This window comes from Macrotis lagotis, chromosome 1 (assembly GCF_037893015.1).
Source record: "Macrotis lagotis isolate mMagLag1 chromosome 1, bilby.v1.9.chrom.fasta, whole genome shotgun sequence".
NCBI classification, from domain to species: Eukaryota; Metazoa; Chordata; class Mammalia; order Peramelemorphia; family Peramelidae; genus Macrotis; species Macrotis lagotis.
Window position 1 is genome coordinate 429,443,744 of NC_133658.1, and position 21,971 is coordinate 429,465,714.

General features: G+C 40.4%; 1 protein-coding gene and 1 pseudogene across 2 annotated transcripts in view; both read right to left on the reverse strand.

Annotated features, from left to right (window-relative positions):
* Window positions 1–7,953, reverse strand: part of ANKRD9 (ankyrin repeat domain 9) — a 79,871-nt gene extending 71,918 nt beyond the window's left edge. Inside the window, exon 1 of one of the 2 annotated variants that reach the window (XM_074213148.1) lies at window positions 7,866–7,953. The gene's annotated coding sequence lies outside the window, so the exon portion shown is untranslated. The remainder of the gene's footprint in view (window positions 1–7,865) is intronic. The other variant, XM_074213150.1, reaches the window with a different exon arrangement.
* An 11,153-nt stretch (window positions 7,954–19,106) lies between these two features.
* On the reverse strand, window positions 19,107–21,638 carry LOC141504310 (tudor domain-containing protein 3 pseudogene; annotated as a pseudogene).
* Window positions 21,639–21,971: the final 333 nt, after the last annotated feature.

The window sequence follows — 21,971 nt, forward strand, 5'->3', positions numbered from 1 at the left end:
GAAGAGATTATGAAAAAGGGTAAAAACATCACTTGTACAAAAATATTCATAGCAGCCCTGTTTGTGGTGGCAAAGAATGGGAAATTAAGTGAATGTCCTTCAATTGAGGAATGATTTAACAAACTGTAGCATATGGATATCATGGAACACTATTGTTCTGTTAGAAACCAGGAGGGATGGGAATTCAGGGAAGCCTGGAAGGATTTTCATGAACTGATGCTTTGTGAAATGAGCAGAACCAGCAACATGGGGGTGATGATCAACCTTGATGGACTTGCTCATTCCATCAGTGCAACAATCAGGCACAATGTTGGTGTATCTGTGATGGAGAATACCATCTGTATCCAGAGAAAGAATTGTGGAGTTTGAACAAAGACTAAAGACTATTACTTTTAATTTTTAAAAAATCCATTATCTTATTATGTAATCTTGCTATATCTTATATTTATTTTTTTTTCTTCTTAAGGAAAAAAAATATTCTTACCTAAGATACACAAGGGGCTTTGTAGAAGTCCAGAAGTCACATGAGGCACTATCTCAGTGTTCCATGATATTCATTTGTGTTTAACATATTTACTTTTCCTCAACCCCAGACTCCTTTTGAGTGATTTAAGATTTTTGAACTACTTTATTTCAAAGGCCTCTTCTAACCTGATGGTCTAAGTTCTATATCCTAAAGTCTCTCTAGCTCTGATATGGGGCTATGATCTGTGAGAATCCTTCTAGTTCTATGATTTAAACTCTGCGGGAAAAATAGAAGTCATTAAGAAGCAAGGAATCCCCCTGAGCTCTGTCTATGTGTCGGTCTGTTTATGTCTGTCCATCTACAGGTTGACTTGTTTATACAAATGGATAATGAAGTCTGCTCTGCTCAACAACCAACTCACACGTAGCCCTGAAAAGTTTAAATCAGAACAGATTTGGAGAAAACAACTTAATTTGAATAACAAGCCAGATGGGGTCCTCCCCCCTCCCTTGGGAGCATCCCTCTTCCCCCTGGCCCCACATTCCCCAGCAATTAGCACAGTGACAATTATTGCACAGAATAGAATCTACCAAATTGGCATTTCAGGAGGGCCTTGGCTCTGGGGAAAGCAGGGAGACCATTCGTGGGTTGAGGCCTGTAAACTTAGCATTTGCCAAGAGCCAGTTATTACAAATATCTCAAGAAAGTTCCCTTGAACACTGTCAGCTGAAAGGAAACTTAAAAGCATGGAACGTCAAACCCAGAAACTACTTAGAATCCTATAACACAGAATGTCCCAGGGACCTTATGGTTAGAGGACAGACAATCAGAACTGAAAGGCATCTTAAGGATCCTAGACATAGAATGTCAGAGCTAGAAGAGGTCTTAGGGTCCTAGAAAATAGAATGTCAGAACTGGAAGGGGACTGAGAATTCTAGAATATAGTATAACTTAATCATTCTGAGCAGTCCTTATTATGTCACCAGATCCTCTTTGGGGGAACTGAAAGAGGACAATGGTCTCTACCCTCAGTGAGTTTGAATTCCAGTTGGAAAGATAAGGGGACTGCCAGAATCACAGAATTCTAATTCACAGAACATTGAATGTCAGAGCTTGGAAGGATCTTAGAGATCATTTGACTTAACTCTCTCTTATTACCAATGAGGAAACTAAATCCTGCAGCTAGGTGGATCCACCACATTTACAACCTGGGAATCCTTCAGTTACCATGTCATAATTCTACCTCCTCAACTACTCTCACATTCACCTTTCCGTTCCATTCATATGAAAAATCACCCTAGTTTCAGGTCCTTACCATTTCTTGCACAGACTATTACTATAGCTCCCTAATTAGTTTTCTAGAATCCAGCTTGTTCCCTTCCTAATCTTTATTCCACAGAGCTGCCAAATCAATATGCTTAAAATAGAGGTTTGAGGATATCACTGCTCTGGAAGCTTCAGTGTCTCCCTATTGTTTCTAGGATAAAAGATTCTAGTTTTTAGGTAAAGCCTTTCACAATCTGGTTCCTTATCTTTCCATGGTGGTTTCTTTTTTTATTTTTATTTTTTAATTTTTGCAAGGCAGTGGGATTAAGTGACTTGCCCAAGGTCACCCGCTAGGTAATTATTAAGTGTCTGAGGTCAGATTTGAACTCAGGTACTCCTGACTCCAGGGCCAGTGCTTTATCCACTGTGCCACCTAGTTGCCCCTCCAGGCTGGTTTCTTACCACTTTACCCTCTAAGTCTCCCCAACACTGTCCAATCAAATTGGATTATTCATATGTGACACTCAATTTCCTAATTCCTTACTTTTGTGCAGGGAGTCCCTTAGGCTAATTTAATTCAACAAATATATATTATGCTCATGTACAGAACACTGTGCTTGGTCATTGGACAAGATATAGAGTTATGATTATGTAGAGTCCTTGGTCATAGAACTCACAGTTTGAAGGGGGAATGGGAGAAGAATGGGACATACACACAGATATCTATGATATCAAATAATAAATAGTGAATGCACAAGTATGGTACAAAATGTTGTGTGAGGTTATAGGCAGGAAAAAGATTATTATTGACAAGGGAATCAAGGAAGAATTTTTTTAAACAAAATATTATTTTTCCAATTACATGCTTTGGTAGTTTTTCAACATTCACCCATTTGCAAATTTATAAATTACACATTTTTCTACCATCCTTCCCTCCCTTCCTCTCCCCTTGATGGTGAACAATCTGGTAAAAGTTGTACATGTACATTTGTGTTTAACATATTTACATATTTTGTGTAAGAGCAATTAGAACTAAGGGAAAATAGAGAAAACCATGAGATAGGAAGGAAAAATATAAAAGAAGTTTAAAAAATGTTACCACTGTATACAGATTCTGTGATTTTGTTTTGTTTTGTTTTGTTTTGTCCCTCTGGATGTGGACAGCACTGTCCATAACAGGTTGTACTTGATCTCTGAGCTACTGAGAGGAGCAGCTTCCATCATGGTCGATCAACTCACAATGTTGTTGTTTATATGTACAATATTCTCTTGGTTCTGTTCCCCAAGAAAGGCTTCCTAGAGGAGAAAGTAAAACTTAGGGCGGTACCATATTCTGGATGGCTTTGAATGCCAAGCAAAGGAGTCTGAATTTGACTAGATAACTATTCGAACCTTACTCAGGGTTTGACCATCCCCATGTATGAGGGATAAAACTGAACTATTTAAAGTTTATTTGGTCCTTGTGTCAGGGTCAAATATGACCCTACATGAAGAGCCTGGGTACAGTTAGTGGTATTTCATACTTCTTTGTTTCATTGTCTTCATCTAGATAAGCTGAAATCATCAGCACTTGACATTTCTTCCTCTGGGGGTAGCCACTTATTCCTTTTATAAGCACCAGGATTCACAAGGTTCAAAGCATGGTTCAGTTGATTAAGGAATAGTGGAGAGGAGGAAATTGGATAAGGGAAGGCTACAACATATTAGCAATGATGAACTGCTCAGTAACAGTTGCATGAAAGATGTCATCAGGAAGCTGTATGAGAGAAAATGAATCAGATGTGAGTGTGGAGTGTGAGTGATGGATAACTGATGGACAGCCTCCATATTCCATTAGTATCCATAGAAAGAAGGAAAAAAGAGCATTTCTTAAGCATCTTCTATGTGCCAGAGTCTATGCTAAGTGCATTACCACTACTACCTTATTTGACTCTTACGACAACAAAAGGTGTTATCTTCATTTTGCAGTTGAGGAAACTGAGTCAGATGGAAGCTGTATCTAAGCTAATGTGAAGGAGACCAGATTTTAATTCAAGTCTTCCTGGCTCCAAACCTAACACTAAGCCTATAATAACCTATAAATGTTGAGCAATTTAGAAGAAGGTCCCTGACATGTTGGGTGGACCCTACAGTGGAAGATGTATGAAAGGACATGGAAAGAGAATCACAGAGGATGGGTTTGCAATTTGGATCACAGATCCATCAAAGTATTGAAGCAAGTAGAATCTTTGTCATCATCACAACAGAAGACTGTACTGTTTCAGTCCATTAAATAACTTCCTTTATCAAGGAACAGCCAGGAAATTGTTCCATCATGTCTTTACATCCTCTTTTTCATCCTTTTTGTTTTTTGGCAGCTGTCCCAAAGATGACAGTTTAAAGCTAATTGATCAACTGTTAAAAATTAGACCTGATGTAGTCTAGTCCGGTGGTTTAGATTCAAAATTGGAATAAAATGATCATTTAGCACTGAACAAAATGGAGATGTGATTTTGATTTACCATAGCATGAAGGATCAACAAGGATAAAGCATTGGTGCAGTCACCTCTATATTTGTCATAGTGGTATACTTGTGTCAAACTTGAAGATGGAAATTTCTCATGGACTGGCTTTTGTACTTAAATCATTAAGAAGTTCTTTAAAATTCTTAGTTCAGTAGATAGAGGCTGGACCTAGAGTCAGGAAGATCTGAGTTCAAATCTCTGTCTCAGTTTCCTCTCTGTAAAATGGAGAGATAATAGCACCTACTTTGTGGGGTTGTGTGAGGATCAATGAGTTATTTGTAATGTTAGGTATCATTATTATTTCCTAAACAATTTTTAAAAATTCAATTTTATTTTATTGTCAGCTTTGAATTTTCTTCCTCCTGCTTCTCTTCCCCCTTTCTATTGAAAACAATTAAGTACTGAGGATAATTTCAATACCTTTTAAGGAGAAACTAGCCTAGCTTGGGTTGGGCAGTTGTGCCACCTCTTGGGGACAAGGTCCTAAAGGATGAGGACCTTCTATCACTTAAAAAAAAGACTTAGGGATGTTACTAGACAACCCTGATCTCAGGGATGAAGAAATGAGACTAGTATAGGATTTCCTGGAGAAGGACAATAAAACTAAAGCAATATAGACAGCAAAAGTGACAATAAGCACTATAACTGCTCCCTGAAGAAGTGACAGAATAGAAGGAGAATGAATTCCAGAAATTTCAGGATTTACCTTCCCATTTTGTAAAGAGTAGGTCCTGAATGTTAATGATCTGTGGTGAGTGATGCTAAAGCTTCACAGTTCATAAGAGTTCTCCTGATATAAGTGATGTCAGTGAGGAAGGATAATACCACGAGCATCAGGACCACAGAACAGTCTGATATAGACACTGATTTTCATCAGGGGTAAGGTTCATGGGCAGCTAGGTGGTGCAATGGAGTCAGGAAGACCTGAGTTCAAATCTGACCTCAGACACTTAATACTTAGCTGTGTGATCATGGGCAAGTCATTTAACTCCATTGTCTTGCAAAAACAAATCCTCAAAAAAGGTCAGGTTCATTTGAGGTAAAGTTCTTATTGTTTGTCCTTCATTCTCAAAGAAAATCATGACAACAGGGAGGTGATGCCATGACAAGCACATGAACTGAATTTGAATAAGGCGGTGCTATGCTGAGTTATCAGTCTCACTTTCTCCTCCAGAGCCATCTGGGTCCAGTGGCCAGATATGAATCAGATCAGCTGGAGATGGCCCTGGTTGTGAAGCAATCAGTATTAAGTGACTTGCCCAAGGTCACCCAGCTAGTAAGTGTCAAGTATCTGAGTCTGAATTCTCTGAATTCTCCTGACTCCAAGGCCAGTACTCCATCTGTTGTGCCACCTAGCTGCCCTCTAAGGAAATAATTATTTTTTTGTGCCATGGTCAATACCAGGAATTATCCTGTACCGTCAACCACTCAAGGATCTCCAACCCACTAGCCAAGACCTCCTCTTCCCTGGCAATGGAAAAAAATAGCTAATCTTTGTTACTAAAGAAATCTATGTTCAAATCCAACCTCAGACACTTAATAATTACCTAGCCATGTGGCCTTGGGCAAGTCACTTAACCCCATTGCCTTGAAAAATCTAAAAAAAAAAAGAAATCTATGCTGAGCGACACCCATTTTTTTCTATGGTGGCTGGGTAGAAAGTTTAAACTACCCCCGCCCCACACACACACACTTACTGAGAAAAGAGCCTAGAGGATCAAGAATTGGGGATATTGTTTGATTTGAAAGCAAGGAATCAAACAATATCTCCAATTATTGGTCCTCTAGGCTCTTCATAATAAGTTGATGTAGGAATTTTGTGAACCACTATGACTCTATCTTGTGACTCAAATCTGAATCTAGTTAATTCCTTTTCTATTCAATTATGGATCTAGTCCAATTTCTGTCTTGTGAGAAAATTTTATTCAATTATGGGAATAGTGAGAAATCATTGTTTAAATTTCATTGTTTGAATATAATCCTGCTTGGCTGGGAGGCTGGACCACCTCTCTGTGTTGCTTAGAGACCAGATTTGTTTAGTGCTTAACTAAGGAACTAGGTTATGCTGACCAGAAACCCAGTCAGATCTGAAGATTGATGCAAGGAGATTTCTCACAATTATATATATATCAAGCAACCCAGATGTCTTATTGGAAAATTGTCCCTGACAGGTCACTCAGTTATGTTTCCTTGTTCCTTTCACTGAATTCAGACACTGGTGGGAGGTAGGTAGTGAAACATCATTTTTTCTGATTTCAGGGAACTGTACTTGTTTGCTCTGCCCCCTCCCTCCTAACTCTTGAAACTCATTCATCTTCCTCCCAATTCAAAAAATCCCAGATTACCTGATGTTGTATCCTGGTGTATATATATATATATTCTTTCATGCATGAAAATCTGTCTCTCGATGGATTTGGAATCCAATGCTAAACTGAAGGAACCTGATCCTGATTTGTTGGACAACTGGCATGTACTGCTTAATAAATCGATATGCTTAGGAGACAGCTTGGCGGCACAGTGGATAAAGCACTGGCCCTGGTGTCAGGAGGTCCTGAGTTCAAATCCAACCTTAGACACAATTACCTAGCTGTGTAACCTTGGGCAAGTCATTTAACTCCATTGCTTTGCAAAAAAAAAAACCCCAATAAATTGATATGTTTGGAAGTTGGAACCTTTGTTTCCTCATCATTTCAATCAATTTACACATCACATTGATGACCACTAGATAGGGGGAGGGTAACTCAGGTCTTCTGGGGGTTGCATTTGGCACATTTATTCATTTCCTCCATTTTGATTCCACAGTTATGGGGAATTTCAAATACTGTCCTTCCACCCCCACCTTCCACTAAAGATCCAGTGACTTCTTAAATGACATATTAAGTTCCAAGGAGTTGATTCAATATAATTCTTAGACAATCTACAAAATATGGTGTCTAGGGAGGGTCCAGGCCTATTACAAGTCAGTTTGGATGTCACAATCTCCCCTAAGAGATAAGTGATACAAATTCAACAAATGATAACTTATACCATTTATTCACATCTGTCTCTAAGTCCTGAATGTTCAAAGATCATTATTCTTGGATCAATGGGAAATTGACTCATGAGAAACTAAGGTGACCATCAGATCTACCACTGGAACCATAGGGGCCACAGGGAGTAATGGACCTGTGTCAAAAAAGGGTCTCTGCTCACTCAGGGCTCCTCTCACCCCCCCCCCCCCCACTTCAAGGACATCATTCTAATCTAATCCAGAATATTACAACCCTTATTGTAGGCCAGGTCTCCTTAGACACATCTGGGAGTTCAGGTTTTGGACCAGAATAACAGAAAACTCTAGTTATCTATCTTATAGTCAACAGAGATTTATTTAACCTGAACATCCAAAGGAGAACCAACAAAGAGACAAAATTGATTTATTTAGGCACAGATTTGCCACCCACTATCACAGTGAAGTGCCACAGTTGTGTCACTGGCAGGAGCTCCCAACTCTTGTGAGCTAAATTTTTGTACTAGAACCACAAGGAAGCTACATCAATGGTTAAAGTCTTAGGACTCTGGACTATTACTTCCTAGAGCACCTGTCTTAGCATCAGGAAGACCTGGATTCCAATCCTACCTAAGACACTTACCAGATATGTAACCCTGGTTGAGTCTTTCTCTTGGGCTCAGGTCCTCTTCTTCTTTCACAAAGGAGGAGTTGGAATGTGGTGACTGCTAAGGGCTCACTCAATTCTAAATTCTGCTTCTAAAACACTGAATACCCACAGCTCCAACTGGAGTTTGGTCCTTTTTTCTCTACAATTCTTAATTCTTTCAGTTCTCAACAGCTCCCAGCAGGGGGAAGTTGTTGATCACAGGCCACTTTCTGTTATTCTGCAGACCTGATGTTTTCTTTGCCTGAAGGTCTTCTCAGTTTTCTAGCAAAAGATACTTTTTTTCTTTCCCAGGAGGTAGGCACAAATTAGCAGATCAACAGTGAAAGCCTGCTCCAGAATCCCTCCCTTCTTTCCCCACAGTTCCCAGACCTCCATTTTTATGCAGCCTCCACAGTTCCTAAAGCGTGGAGACCACCAGAGACCTCCCAGGGGATAGAGGAAATTTTTCTCTCTCCTAAGTCAATCTTTCTCTATTTGGCAGTTAGGTAACATAGGAGTCGGTAAGACTGGAATTCAAATCCAGCCTCATATACATATTTGTTGCGTGATCCTGGACAAGTCATTTAATCTTTCTGCCTCAGTTTCCTCCATTATAAAATGGGAATAATAATAATAGCACCTACCTCTCAGGGTTATTGTGAGGATCAAATGAGATTTTTGTAAGGTGCTTAGAACAGGTCCTGGTAAACAGTAGGGGCTTAATAAATGTTAGTTTCCTTCCCTTATTCACTCTATCCCTTTCCTTTCCTCCTTCTTTTCCCTTCCTTGCTTCCCTTCTTCCCCCCCCCCCCTTCTCCCTTTCCTCCCTCCCTCCTTCCTTGAAAATGAGTCATCTGCCTCCCATAAGTCTAGAGGTTTGGGAGGATCCCCTCAATCTCTCCCAAATTGTCTCTCATTTCTCTGACTGGGGAAAATAAGAGGTGGATGAGAGAGGATTTGGGGGTTTTCCAGAGGGCCCCTTCTTCACCACACCGCAGATGTGAAAACAGAGATGACATGATGTGACTTGCCCAGGGTGAGGTAGGAGGAGGCAGAACCAGGATAATCACCTGCCCATTTTTCTAGTCCTTAAAGGCTTGTCACAGTACAAGGAGAGATAAGCCTTGTTCTTGGCTCCAGTGCACAGGACTAAAGAGCAAAGGGTAGAAGATATAGGGAGGCAGATTTAAGTTTGGCATAAGGAAAAGTTAGAAGGGCCATCCCAAAGTGGAAATGACTGCCTTCCCTTCAAGCTTAGGCTCGGTGATCACTCCCTGGATACATTTCAGATACAAGGATTCTTGTTTAGGGACGGGTTGAACCAGGTGGTTTCTGACATCATCTCTTCTGGCTCTCAGATTCTGGGGTAACCTCCAAATCATGTTGGGTCAAGAGTGAAGCTGTTAATGGAGAAACAGAATGGGAACTTGTTAAAGGAGATAAGAGAAAGGAAAAGAGTTTGGAGTTAGAAGCCTGGGCTAGGGGGTGGGGTACTTTGGGTGTAGTGACCTTGTTCACGTTTGGGATCTGGGATGGGAAGTAATGGGGAATGAGGGAAGATCCCATAGATAAGAAATCAGGCAAGGGTAAGAGTCAGGGATAACCCATAACCTGCTCCCTAACAGAGAAATTACAGTCTTCCTTCTTCCCCCTTCCAGCTCCTCCATTTTCCTTCCTGGGGCTAAGCTCTGCAGATTTGTGTAGAGGATTTAATTAGGAAAACACTGGAATTAGTTTGAACTGGTGATGTGTAAACCCAAGCATTCCCTGACCTTTTGATAAACAGAAGGGGTTAGATGCCTATGTTCTTCCCTTGCTGCTCCAGTTTCCCAGAGACTTTTAAAAACATCTTCTGAAAGCCCACAAAAAGCTACTACTAATGACTGGGGAAGAAGCTGCAAGAGACACTAGTTTCAAAATCTTGCAAAAAAAAAATAAATAAACATAACTGTTGAACTGATGGTTAAATTTCCAATATGAGCATTTACATTTTGGAAGTCAGTGAACACTACAAATGAAAGGTCATATTTTTGTTTTGTTGATTATCCAGACTTAATAAAATGATGGGGAAAAGTAATGGAAAGTCTATTGTGGGTGGTTTTTGTTTTTTTGGATATTTTTGAGATCTGGTTGTTAAATATTTTTCTACATTATCTCTGGCTGAACTAACTGTTGCAAGCCTGACTAGAAGTCCAATTCTGGGAACCTGCCTCGAATTGCCTCCCCAGGACCCCAGGTAGTGGCAGAAAGCCCAAGCCAACTCCTAGAGTTTCCAATTCATTCTCCCCTCATTCCCGGTTTCCTTTGAACAGCTGCTGACAGACAACCTTTTACCCCAAACTGCTCTGGGACACAGAGGCGGGGTCCTTAGGGTCTAATTAACAACAGCACTAGTCTGGGAGAGAGGTATGTGCATTATTTCTGATGAGGAAACAGGATCCCCTTGACTGTCCTGAGGGTGCTGATCTGGGGAGGAGAGAGGCTGGGGGCCAGTCCCAAGGAGTAGACATTGCCTCTAGGGATTGTGATATGGGATGGTATAGAAACCAGATGCCTGAGTAGGGGAGGGGGCAAATCTTACTTAGAGGAACCTGGAGTCAGCCTTTCCTGTAGGATTCCTCTATTCCCCAACAGAGGCCCTCTCAGCCTTCTGTCAGCTCTGACTGGAGAGAGACCAGCAGGGGAAATCTAGAGGATTCAGAGCTAGAAGGAGCTTTAGAAGTCATTTATTACTACTCCCTTTATTTGGGGTGCAGTGGGGAGAGAACTGAACTTAGAGTCAGGAAGACGAGTTCAAATGCAGTCTCAGATTCTAACTGTGACCTTGGTCAAGTTAGTTCTTCTCTGATGGTCTCAGTTTCCTCATCTATAAAATGGGGATGATAATAATAGTAGCTACTTGCCATGGTTGTTATAGGATCATATGAAATAGTCATCGAAAAGTATTTAGCACACACAGTGCTGGTACATATCGAGCCTATATAAATGTTAACTATTATTTGAAAGAACAGGAAACAACCCCATGGAAGCTAAATGACTTGCCCTGGGTCACACCCTCAATGTCAAGGCATCTCCAAATCCAGGGTGCCCCTGTCCCTAAGCCTCCTAAGGTACCATTTCAACAGAAGTTTGGGGTGGAATAGAGGGAAGATTTAGGAATCTCCTTTATATGAGAGACCAGTTGACCTCCAGGCTAGAGGTAAACTTTACCTAAAGGAAATTGAAGTTAGGGACAAGAGTAGATGGAGGAGATTCATTGTTTTTAATCTGGTTTTGGAAAGAAAAGAGTAAAGGAAGAATTGTGGACAGGGTTGGATAGGGTCTCCAACAAAAGGAAGGAAGAATGGAAGGTCTTTTTTTTTCCTGTGGAATATTTTCTACTCTGATAGATATTTTTTTCATCTTTTCTCTACAATCCTAGGACAGGCTGCTGGTTGTCACACCTGACTGCATTTGCATGTTCATACCTGGAATGGTCTTTCTCTTCACCTCTATTTTTTGACATCTCTGACTTCTTTCAAGATTTAGCTCAGGGGGCAGCTAGGTGGCACAGTGGATAGAGCACTGGCTCTGGTGTCAGGAGTACCTGAGTTCAAATTTGACCTCAGACACTTAAATGATTACCTAGCTGTGTGGCCTTGGGCAAGTCACTTAATGCAATTTGCCTTGCAAAAAAAACAACAACCAAAAAAAAGACTTAGCTCAGATACTACTTTTTAAAGACTTGGCTCAGTCTCCCCATTTCCCTCCCCCCATCCCTAGCCACTTGAGTTTTTTGCTTTATGCTTATCTTCCTTTCATCTTTCCTTCCTCCCTTCCTTTTTATCTTCCCTCCTTCTTTCCCTCTTTCCCTCCTCCTCTTCCTCTCTGTCCACATCAGGAATCAGACAAACTTTTACCTGTGAGTGCACTGCCCAAAGGAATATAAATTTTGCTTGCTGACACCAAAAGATATCTTGGGGTTTAAGGGCTAGATTTCTTTCTAAGGACCATACCTTAAACCCAAATCACTCTGGCTCTCAATGATACTCCCCAACCCAAAAGTCACTTGTTTGGACCCTGATTGACTCAGAAAGAGTGTAAATAGCAATTGTTTTAGTCAGAAATCCTGAGGGTTTTCCCTCCCAAATTGATTTTGTTCTTTTTAGATTTTTGCAAGGCAAATAGGGTTAAGTGGCTTGTCCAAGGTCACACAGCTAGGTAATTATTTAGTGTCTGAGGCCAAACTTGAACTCAGGTATTCCTGACTCCAGGGCTGTTGCTCTATCCACTGCACCACCTAGCTGCCACCTAGCTTCCCCCTTTACCTAAATTCTTAACCAGCTTTAATCAATGCATGAATGTTGCCTCAAACAAATTGAGACCTGGGAAAGACTTTAGCTTAAAAAGACCAAGGTCGTCCACTGTATCTGGGACCATCTTCCTGATCTATATTTTACCATTGAATTCAAGTGACTCAGGAAGAGAGAGTAAGACTGGTGACTTTGCCCAGCCCTGCCTCACTTAAATCTAATTCATTTGCAAATCATGATATCACCTTTCTGATATCACCTTTCTGACATCACCTTCAGAAAGAAGGACAGACAACAACAGTAATAGCTATCTTCTCCTTTATATTTGGAGCCTTTGGAGCATGCCCAGTTCACCTAGGACTTGGGAGCACCCTGTGACCCTCATGGCCACATGAGGAGCCTCCTTTGATTAGCTTTGTCAGACTGGTCAGACAGTCTCTCTTTCCTGCTGGAGCCACAGGTAAAGATCACAGTCCACTTGCTTGAGGACATTGATCTTTACCAATAAGGAGAGTCCTATATCAAGTCCTATATCAACTGGGACCTGTCTTACTTGAATCATGTATGTACTTATTTATTTGTTTATTTTCTCTATTAATATATAAAGTTACTGACAGGTACTATTTTTATGGGTTTGTCTTTTTTTTATATCCCAGTACTGTCACATAGAAAATCAATAATTCAATCAGTCACTCAATCATCCAATCTATTATATGCTGTAGATATAAAAAGAAGCAAAAGGTAGTCCCAGTCTTCAAGGAGCTTACAATCATCTACGGGGTGGGGGGTGGGGGGAGACAACATGAAAACAGATGCAGACAAGGCAAGCTACAACAGGATAGATGCTTTAAAAATGCTTGGGTCATTTGAATAATTCAGTGATCCATAAACATTTTGAAGCATCAACTAGGTGCAAAGCAGGTGAAATGTTTCTTGCTTTCAAAGAAATTCTCTCTCTCTCTCTCTCTCTCTCTCTCTCTCTCTCTCTCTCTCTCTCTCTTTTTTCCCCCCCAAAGCAATGGGGTTAAACGACTTGCCCAAGGCCACACAGCTAGGTAATTATTAAGTATCTGAGACCGGATTTGAACTCAGGTACTCCTGACTCCAGGGCTGGTGCTCTATCCACCTAGTCGACCCAGAAATTCTCTTCTTATAAAGAATTCCAGATTGCCAGGACTGAAATGACCTTGGAAAGCATTTGGTCTAATCTAAAGAGAAAGGGAATAAGGGTCAGAGGGACTGGAATTCACTTAACTAGCTCTAGATGATAGACTTACTCTGCCTACAACACACAATCCAAATTTCCTGATTTTCTTTTAGTTTCTTGACCATGACCAGGGTGGCAGAAACAGGAGGGTGGTGGGAAAATGTCCAAAAGGAAACGAAGACTGGGGAAGGAAGGAGAGAGAAAGGAAGAGTGTAAAAGCTGAGAAAAAAGAGTGTGTGTGTGTGTGTGGGGGGGGTATATAAAGGTGGGAGCCTGGCAGGGAGACAAGAAAAGAAATGTGAAAGTTAGCAAAGATCAAGAAAGAAGCAGAAAAATAAAATAGAAACAATTTTTAGTGTGTGTGTGTGGGGGGGGTGCTGTAGGGTGTAAGAAGGGGTATCTCCTTAAGGAGATGAAAATCAAGGCAATAAGTCAGAAAGATTGAATAATCAGGGAAAACTTCATGGAGGAAGTGGCACATAGATCATAGAGTTGGAGTCGATTATGAAGATTGTCCAAGGCACTATTGACTCCGATAACAGAGGAAGCTGGCACCAATAGGTGGCAGAGACTTGCCCAAGGTCACACAGATAATGCTAATAAGAAAAAAAAATCTCTTCAGAACTCTAGCTTCACTTGGGTTCTCTTTCCCTGGCCCCTCCTTCCTCCTGGGGTTTAGAAACATTCCTAGCTCACTGAATTCATTCCCTGGGAGCCAGTTCTTCTGCAGCTCTAAAAATAGCCTCATTTATACTGCAGCCCCAGGAGGCAGGAAGCAAGCCTAATCCTCATTTGCCAAGAAACTGGAGAGAATGCAGAAAAAATAAGGGTGCCACCCATTCAGCCCCCACCTCTCCCTTTATTCCCCCCTGTGCCCCAGGGGGTACTGAGGGTTCCCCCTCCCCTCCTCCTCCTGGCCCCCCGAGCCTTGCCCCCTTGTCTAGCTCAGAGCTCCCCAAAGATTCCACCATTCCTCAGAGACCAGGTGACCCTTAAAGTGGATGATGTTGGGAGTTTTCCCTCACTGCTTGTGCCTAGGCACCACCAGAGTGAGAGTGAATCTTGGCTCCCCTTCCCTGAGGAATTGCCACATTCACATAAGACTGGCAAGATCCAACCAAATGAGGCTGTAATGCTGGAATTTCAGGCATTGTGACAGGTGGAGCATCTCATATTTCACTGCGTAGGTGCTGGCTCAGGGCTGGGAGGAGCTGAGAGACAAGGGAACATCACAAGCCTAAACATATACCTCCACAAGCGAAAAACACAGACATGTAAATAAAAAGAACTCAGCTTTTATCTCTACCTAAAATGAAGGCATGGCTGATCCAAAGGGCAGTTTATGTGGAGCTGGGAGGGACTTGTTGGATGCCCAAATCCAGAGAGATTTTGTTAGCCCTGCATTGGGTCTTAGGATTTTAAATCCTAGCATTAGACTCTTATTAGTTGTGTGACCCTGGGCAAGTCACTTAACCCTGTTTGGTCAGTATCTCATCAGTAAAATGAGTTGGAGAAAAAAATGGCAAATCACCCCCTTGTTTTTGCCTGAAAATCCCAAAATAGGATCACAATTGAAACAACTCAACAGAAGAATGACCTAATTAGTAGGTCTGGACCCAGAAGCAAATCAAAGACCACTAAGGGAGACAGAGATTCAGTGGGAGGAGTCAGAGGAATTGGATTCAAATCCTATCTTTTCTACTTAGTATGAATTACTTTGAGTCTAATTTCTTTGGGCTTTCATTTCCCCATCTGTAAAATGAAAGTGGTCAGATTTCAGGACATTTAAGGGTCTCTCATATCTTCTCATTTTAATAGATGTTTGACTTTCCTTTTAGGATACCATAGCTTGTGCAATATTCTCCATTGGAGGCCTCTCCCACCCTTTAGAGGACCCACTCCAGGTGTTCACATTGGCAATTTGGGCCCAACTTGTGGCAGAGCATTCAGAGCTCGTATTGGTCTGATCAGCCAAGTCAGACACAGTGTAATTTGTCTTAGACATAGTGATGTCATTTTGGTCTTCTTCTATAACAAAGGACAAGAACCAACCACCGCCCCTGAATTTCAGTACTAAGGAAGATGGATGACTATTGTCCTACCCTGCTCCCCACTGCTGATTCCAAATCTTTTCTTCAAAACCTCTTTCAATGACCTTTCTTTTTTTTTTAAGTCAATTTAATTCCATTGTGCCACTGTTACCCCACATTTGTTGATCATCTGCCAGCCTTCCTCTTAATCTTCCAGTTTGATTCATGGTCTTCCTCTTACCCTTATCTCCTTTAATTATCCTTAGGAAAGTCAATGATTCCTCTAGCAACCCATTTCTCATCCTACTTCATCCCCTGACTTTTTCCATCCCCTAGCAGTCCAGACTGGCATGGTGATTGAGCCTTTGATTTGGGAGAAATTGGTGATGCTGTTATAAAAATGAGAGTTCTTAAAGTTGAAAAACTCACACTAGTCCTGGAGGTAGAAAAACTACAATTTTATTTCATAAACCTTTATTTCACAGATTAAAACTTTTTTTTTCCTGGAGAGACAGTAAGCTGCTTGAGGACAGGGTCAATAACAAAGGTCTGGACGAAAGTGCCTGAGGGAAAAAGAGAAAGGAAAGCAGTCATTAGAGCTGGCTGGGCTTAGAATGGAGTGAGAAGGGCTATATATAGAGAGGCCATATGTCTCCAGTGGCATAGGCTGGTAGTATATGGTTCTAACTTAGTGAAAAAAAGTGGCCATCTTGCAAAGTGAAAAAGAGGGAAGAAAGAGAGAGAGATCTGGAAGACCTTGCTTAAATGCATTTCCATAGTAGTTTGGTCAAGGGTGGGGTTTGGGGAGTGGTTTAGCAACCTGGCTCCAGGTATTCTGTAATATGTCCAAAGAGTGGCTAAGACTGTACTCATTACCCTTGGATGGCATTACTCCTTTCTGACCCAAAGGGTGTGATCTTCAAATTCAACAAAGTCATTTCCTGTGCTCTGCTTCACCTTGAAATTCTCCATTTTTTGGAATTTGCACACCTCCAAGATCAAAACTTTGAAAATCTCAACTGTAATCTATTTTGCCTATTCCTACATTCTGATGTACAATCCTTTCATTTATTCATATTCTCCTTTCTTATTCCCAAGCCTCATGACAACTGGTGGCACAATGGAGAGTGGGTAGACCTGTATCAAATGTGGCCTCAGACACTTGGTAGATGTGTAACCCTCAGCAAGCCACTCAACCCTGTTTGCCTCAGTTCCCTCTTCCCTCTCTTATAAAATGAGCTGGAGAAAAAAATGGCAAATATTTCCAGCATCTTTGCCAAGTTAACTCCAAATAGGGTCATGGAGAGTTAAGCATAACTGAAAAATGACTGAACTACATGTCCTCTACTATTGAGTGAACATTTTCTTTGCTGTTCCTCCCTCCTGACTCTAGGCTCTCCCCCATGCCTAGAATGGTCTCCCTCTTCATCTTACTTATTGTCTTCTCTGCATGCTATCTCCTTCCTTAGAATGTGAGGGCAGAGACTATTTTTGATTTTGTCAGGTGCTTAGCATAATGCTTTTTTTCTTTTTCTTTTTTTTTAGGTTTTTTGCAAGGCAAATGGGGTTAAGTGGTTTGCCCAAGGCCACACAGCTAGGTAATTATTAAGTGTCTGAGGCTGGATTTGAACTCAGGGACTCCTGACTCCAGGGCCAGTGCTCTATCCACTGCGCCACCTAGCTGCCCCTACATACTGATGCTTCCAAAAAAAGTAATGTCAGGTTTTAAAAAATCGAAAGTAATCATACAACTTTAGGTTTTTGGCAAAGCAAATGGGGTTAAGTGGCTTGCCCAAGGCCACACAGCTAGGTAATTATTAAGTGTCTGAGACTGGATTTGAATCCAGGTACTCCTGACTCCAGGGCCGGTGCTTTATCCACTGCCACCTAGCCGTCCCCATTAGCATAATGCTTGAGGAATAGTAAGTACTTTATAAATGTTTGTTTACTTTTTGACTTGTTAGTGAAAGTAAAGATGTAATTGTGGGCTCTCCCCAACCCAAAAGTAGTTAGGTGAAAAGCACCAGTTCTGAAATCAAGAAGACTTGAGTACTAATCTGATCTCAGACCCTTACTAGCTGTGTGACCCTGAGCAACTCTACTTGCCTCAGTTTCCTCATCTCTAAAATGGACTGGAGAAAGATTTGACAAACCACTCCAGTATCTTTGCCAAGAAAACTCAAAAAGGGAACACAGAAATTTGGACAATACTGAACAACAAAAATATACTGACCCCCCCAATTCAAGTTCATTCATCTCCTAAAATCTAACCAGGGATCCTTTGGTAAGGTCCGTGACCCTCAGATTAAGAACCACTGATCTACATTAAAAAGGGTAAAAATTCCAAATGTACAAAAATATTCATAGGAGCTCTTTTTGTAGTGGGAAAGAATTGGAAATTGAGGTGATGCCCATAAGTGGGAATGGCTGAACAAATTATTGTGTATATATGTGATGGAATACTTGTTCTAGAAGAAATCATGAAGGATGGGATTTCAGAAAAGCCTGGAAAGACTTGCGTGAATTGATACGGAGTGAAATGAACAGAGCCAGAAGAACATTATACCTACTAACAGCAACATGGGATGATGATCAACTATGATGGACTTGTTCATTTTAGTAGTACAATAATCAAAGATAATTTTAAATGACTTATGATGGAAATTACCATATCCATATCCAAACAAGGAACTGTGGAGTTTAAATGAAGACCAAAGCTTATTATTCTCAATTTAAAAAAGTTTTCTTATGTATTATATCATTTTCCCCTCTCTGTTTTCTTTCTTCTGTTTGAATTTGATTCTTCCCTCACAAGATGATCAATAAGGATCTATTGTTTATCATGGTTAGGGATTGCTTTTTGTCAGGGGAAGGGGAGAGAGAAGGAAGGGAGGAAGAAAATGTGAAACTCAAAACTTTGCAAAAAAACAGATTGGTAAAACTACCATTGCATGTATTTGGAAAAACAAATAAAAAATTGTAGAAAAAATGAAAAGAATCCCTGATCTACAAGGATGATTTAAATCTATATGTTCAGCATTGATTTGCTTCTGAGTTATAATACCAAATCCCCAACTTTCTGATGTACCTTTCTCTCTAAATGTTCTATCAACATCTTAGACTCAGTATTGACAAAATAAAAGATGATCTTTTCCTTGTTTAAACTTTACTATTTCTGTTGAGACATTCATGTCCTGACTTACATTTTCTTTTCTCTCTTTTTTGATATCAGTACACTGGTTTTATTGAAAGTAGAAATAACACATTGCATTGTTTTATAGATAAAAAGATTTGTTTTATTGTAATTCAGAATATTTTCCCAAGTTTTGTGTGGATCAAATGACTATTTTTTTCTTCAATCAACTCCATCTTACTTCAGATAGTAACATCCTCCACTTCTGCATTTTATTCTGAAGGGAAAGCTAAAGGTCAATCATCAGGGCAGCTAGGTGGCACAGTGGATAGAGCACTGGTCCTGGAGTCAGGAGGACCTGAGTTCAAATTCGACCTCAGACACTTAATAATTATCTAGCTGTGTGGCCTTGGGCAAGCCACTTAACCCCATTGCATTGCAAAAAAAACCCAACCCAAAAACAACAACCTAAAAAAAAAAAACAAACCAAAAAAAAAAAGATCAATCATCAAGTCTTGACCAGGATGGTTTAGTCAATAGCTCCTTTGGTTGGAAACTGTTATTTCTATCTGCTCAGTTTCTAGTCTGGGGAAGCTGGTAAAATTGCTGGATTGGCCTTGTTAATCAGCCTGAGCTGGTCATATCTTCCTCTTTGGAACTTTAGTGTTTCATCATAGATATCTTCTTTCCATGTTTCTTCGTGAATGAGCTTGATGGTGATTAGAAGTACCATTTCATAGTTTCCATAATCACTGAATTTAACAATTTAACAGCATTCCAGAAGACTGAAGCGCTTCATTTTCTACCTGGCAAAACTTGTCTTCTCAATAAAGTGCCATTTCCTGGTTTTCATATTCTACATTGCACAGGAAGAGAAGGTTCCAATATTTTTTTCTGGTTTGATTGGTCCAAACCTCTTTATGGGCCCACTTGTATCAAAAAACGCCTTATAATCAAAAGTAGATTTAATAGGTCCAACTTGTCTTTCTTTATTTGAAACTTTAACCTCTCTATTTGACATACTATTGAAGCCATTAGTTCTAACAGAATGGAGTAATCAGTATTCATACTAAAATGTTTCTCATTTTTCATACCTTACTTATTGTTCATGTTTTTCCTTTCATATGACTGATTGAGGTTTGAGATTTGGTTTTCCCTTTTCCCAGCTTTTGATTATTATGGTCTATAGTTTCTTGAGAAAGTGGGTTTTCTTTTACCTCCAAGTAGATGGACCTTGGCCTGTTTTATTTTCTATAGAGTGATATATCTTTTTTTAAAAAAAAATACCACTATTCTGGTGAGAAGATGAAGACTATGTAGTATCCTTAATTCTGTCATTTCTGGCATAAGTTGTATCACACAGCTCTTTCTTTGGTTTATACTTCAAGTACCACAAAAGAGTTCTGTCTTTTAAGACCTCTGCACCTGATAATTCACTATTCTCTAAAATGTGTCTTGAATTTGGAGTGTCCCTTTGAAAATGAGGAGCTTTTTCATTCTGTGGTTGTCTGGTATCTTTTTTTTTTTTTTTAGGTTTTTGCAAGGCAAATTGGGTTAAGTGGCTTGCCCAAGGCCACACAGCTAGGTAATTGTTAAGTGTCTGAGACTGGATTTGAACCCAGGTACTCCTGACTCCAGGGCCGGTGCTTTATCCACTACGACACCTAGCCACCCCCTATCTGGTATCATTTTAAGGATGATATCTTGGTTTATTATAATCTTTCATTCCATTTTGTTCATTATTCAACAGTCTGTGTTACCCCTGAAGAAGAGACTAAGACTGTGATTTGGATTCTTCCATATTTAAAGACCCTATTTTTGAATCCAAGAAATCAAATAATATGCTGGGTGCTGATGACCTGGAATTTCCTAATTCCTCTTCATCTTCACAACTTCCTCTTTTCCTCTCGTTGGTGGACCCAAAATAAGTTTCTGCTTTTTTGCTGTTGAGAAGGACATTTAATGCTACTTTTAAGTTATTGCTATTATCAACAAGGGCATGCCTAAATGCTTCTTTTTAGAAGACCAATTCTGTTATATGCTTCAGAGCCTTTTTTTATCAATCAACTCAGGATATATGCCTTCATATTTTTCCTTCAGGCTTTGTTTTCTTTTCTTTCTGGAAAACTTCCCTATTTTGATTCCCTTGGTACTCATGTTGAGATTACTTCTAGCATAACCACCACTTCCTCCAAGTGTCTTGGTCTTTGTTCTTTGAAACTCCTGCAATAGCAGCTATTCTCTGCTTTTCAAACTCATCATTATCACCTGGAGGTTTGGCAGGAGCTGTCACCTGCAATGTCTTTCTCCCATCAAGTTCTCTGCTATCCACTTGGACATGAGACACACACCCCTGTCTGAAGGATACAGAAGGAGGTTGCCACCTTCTGTTTCAATCTTGCTTGTGTTTGACAAGCTTCTCTGAAACTCTTACCTTCAAGGACTACAGTGTTTGAGTCATTCAAAAACAGGAATCCATTTTTTATATCAATAATGCCCAAGAGTTTAACTTTGGTTCCAGGTAGTGTGTTTGGACTCATTTTTGACATAATTAAATTCTGCAGCTGTGCAACTTATTTGGTCATCAGTCATCTTCAAGGACAATTTGAGATTCTTCATTATCTTTTGGGGCAGCAACATTGTGGATTTTTTTGAAGCTGAGGAACACATGGACCTTCGAGTTTTTCTGCTTTCCTGCCATTAAAGCCACTGGGGGGGGGGGTGTGAAATTTCTTGCCTATGGTTTTCAAATATTAAGGGCAATCAGGATGATGCCATTTATATTGATTCTGTCAGAAGAATTTTTTTTTTAGGTTTTTTTTGTAAGGCAAACGGGGTTAAGTGGCTTGCCCAAGGCCACACAGCTAGGTAATTATTAAGTGTCTGAGACTGGATTTGAACCCAGGTACTCCTGACTCCAGGGCCGGTGCTTTATCCACTACGACACCTAGCCACCCCTGTCAGAAGAATTTTTGCATTCATCTGAGTGACACCAACCCACCTGGGACAGTGTTGTGCTCTAGACCTCAACTGTGACAATTCCCTGACCTACATTTTCACTACCTCCTGAATTCCCCAGTTGCCAAGGTCCAGAAAAAATCCCATCTTCTGCAAGTAGCCTTTTCCAATCCTTCTTAATTCTAGAGCCTTTCCACTCTTGATTATTTCCAATTTATTCCATATGTATCATCTTGTTTGTAGATATCTGTTTGCATGTTGTTGTCACCCCCTAGACTGTGAACTCCTTGAGACTAAGCATTGATTTTGAATTTTGGATGTTTGCCTTTCTTTGTATCCCCAGCGCTTAGCACAGTGCCTGGCAGAGTAGTTGTTGGAATATGACATTCCAAAGGCAAAAAAAAAACCCAACCCCCAAAACTTACTGTATAAAACTGAGTAGTATTCTAGGGGGGGGTGGAGCTAATTTAGTGTAATTTT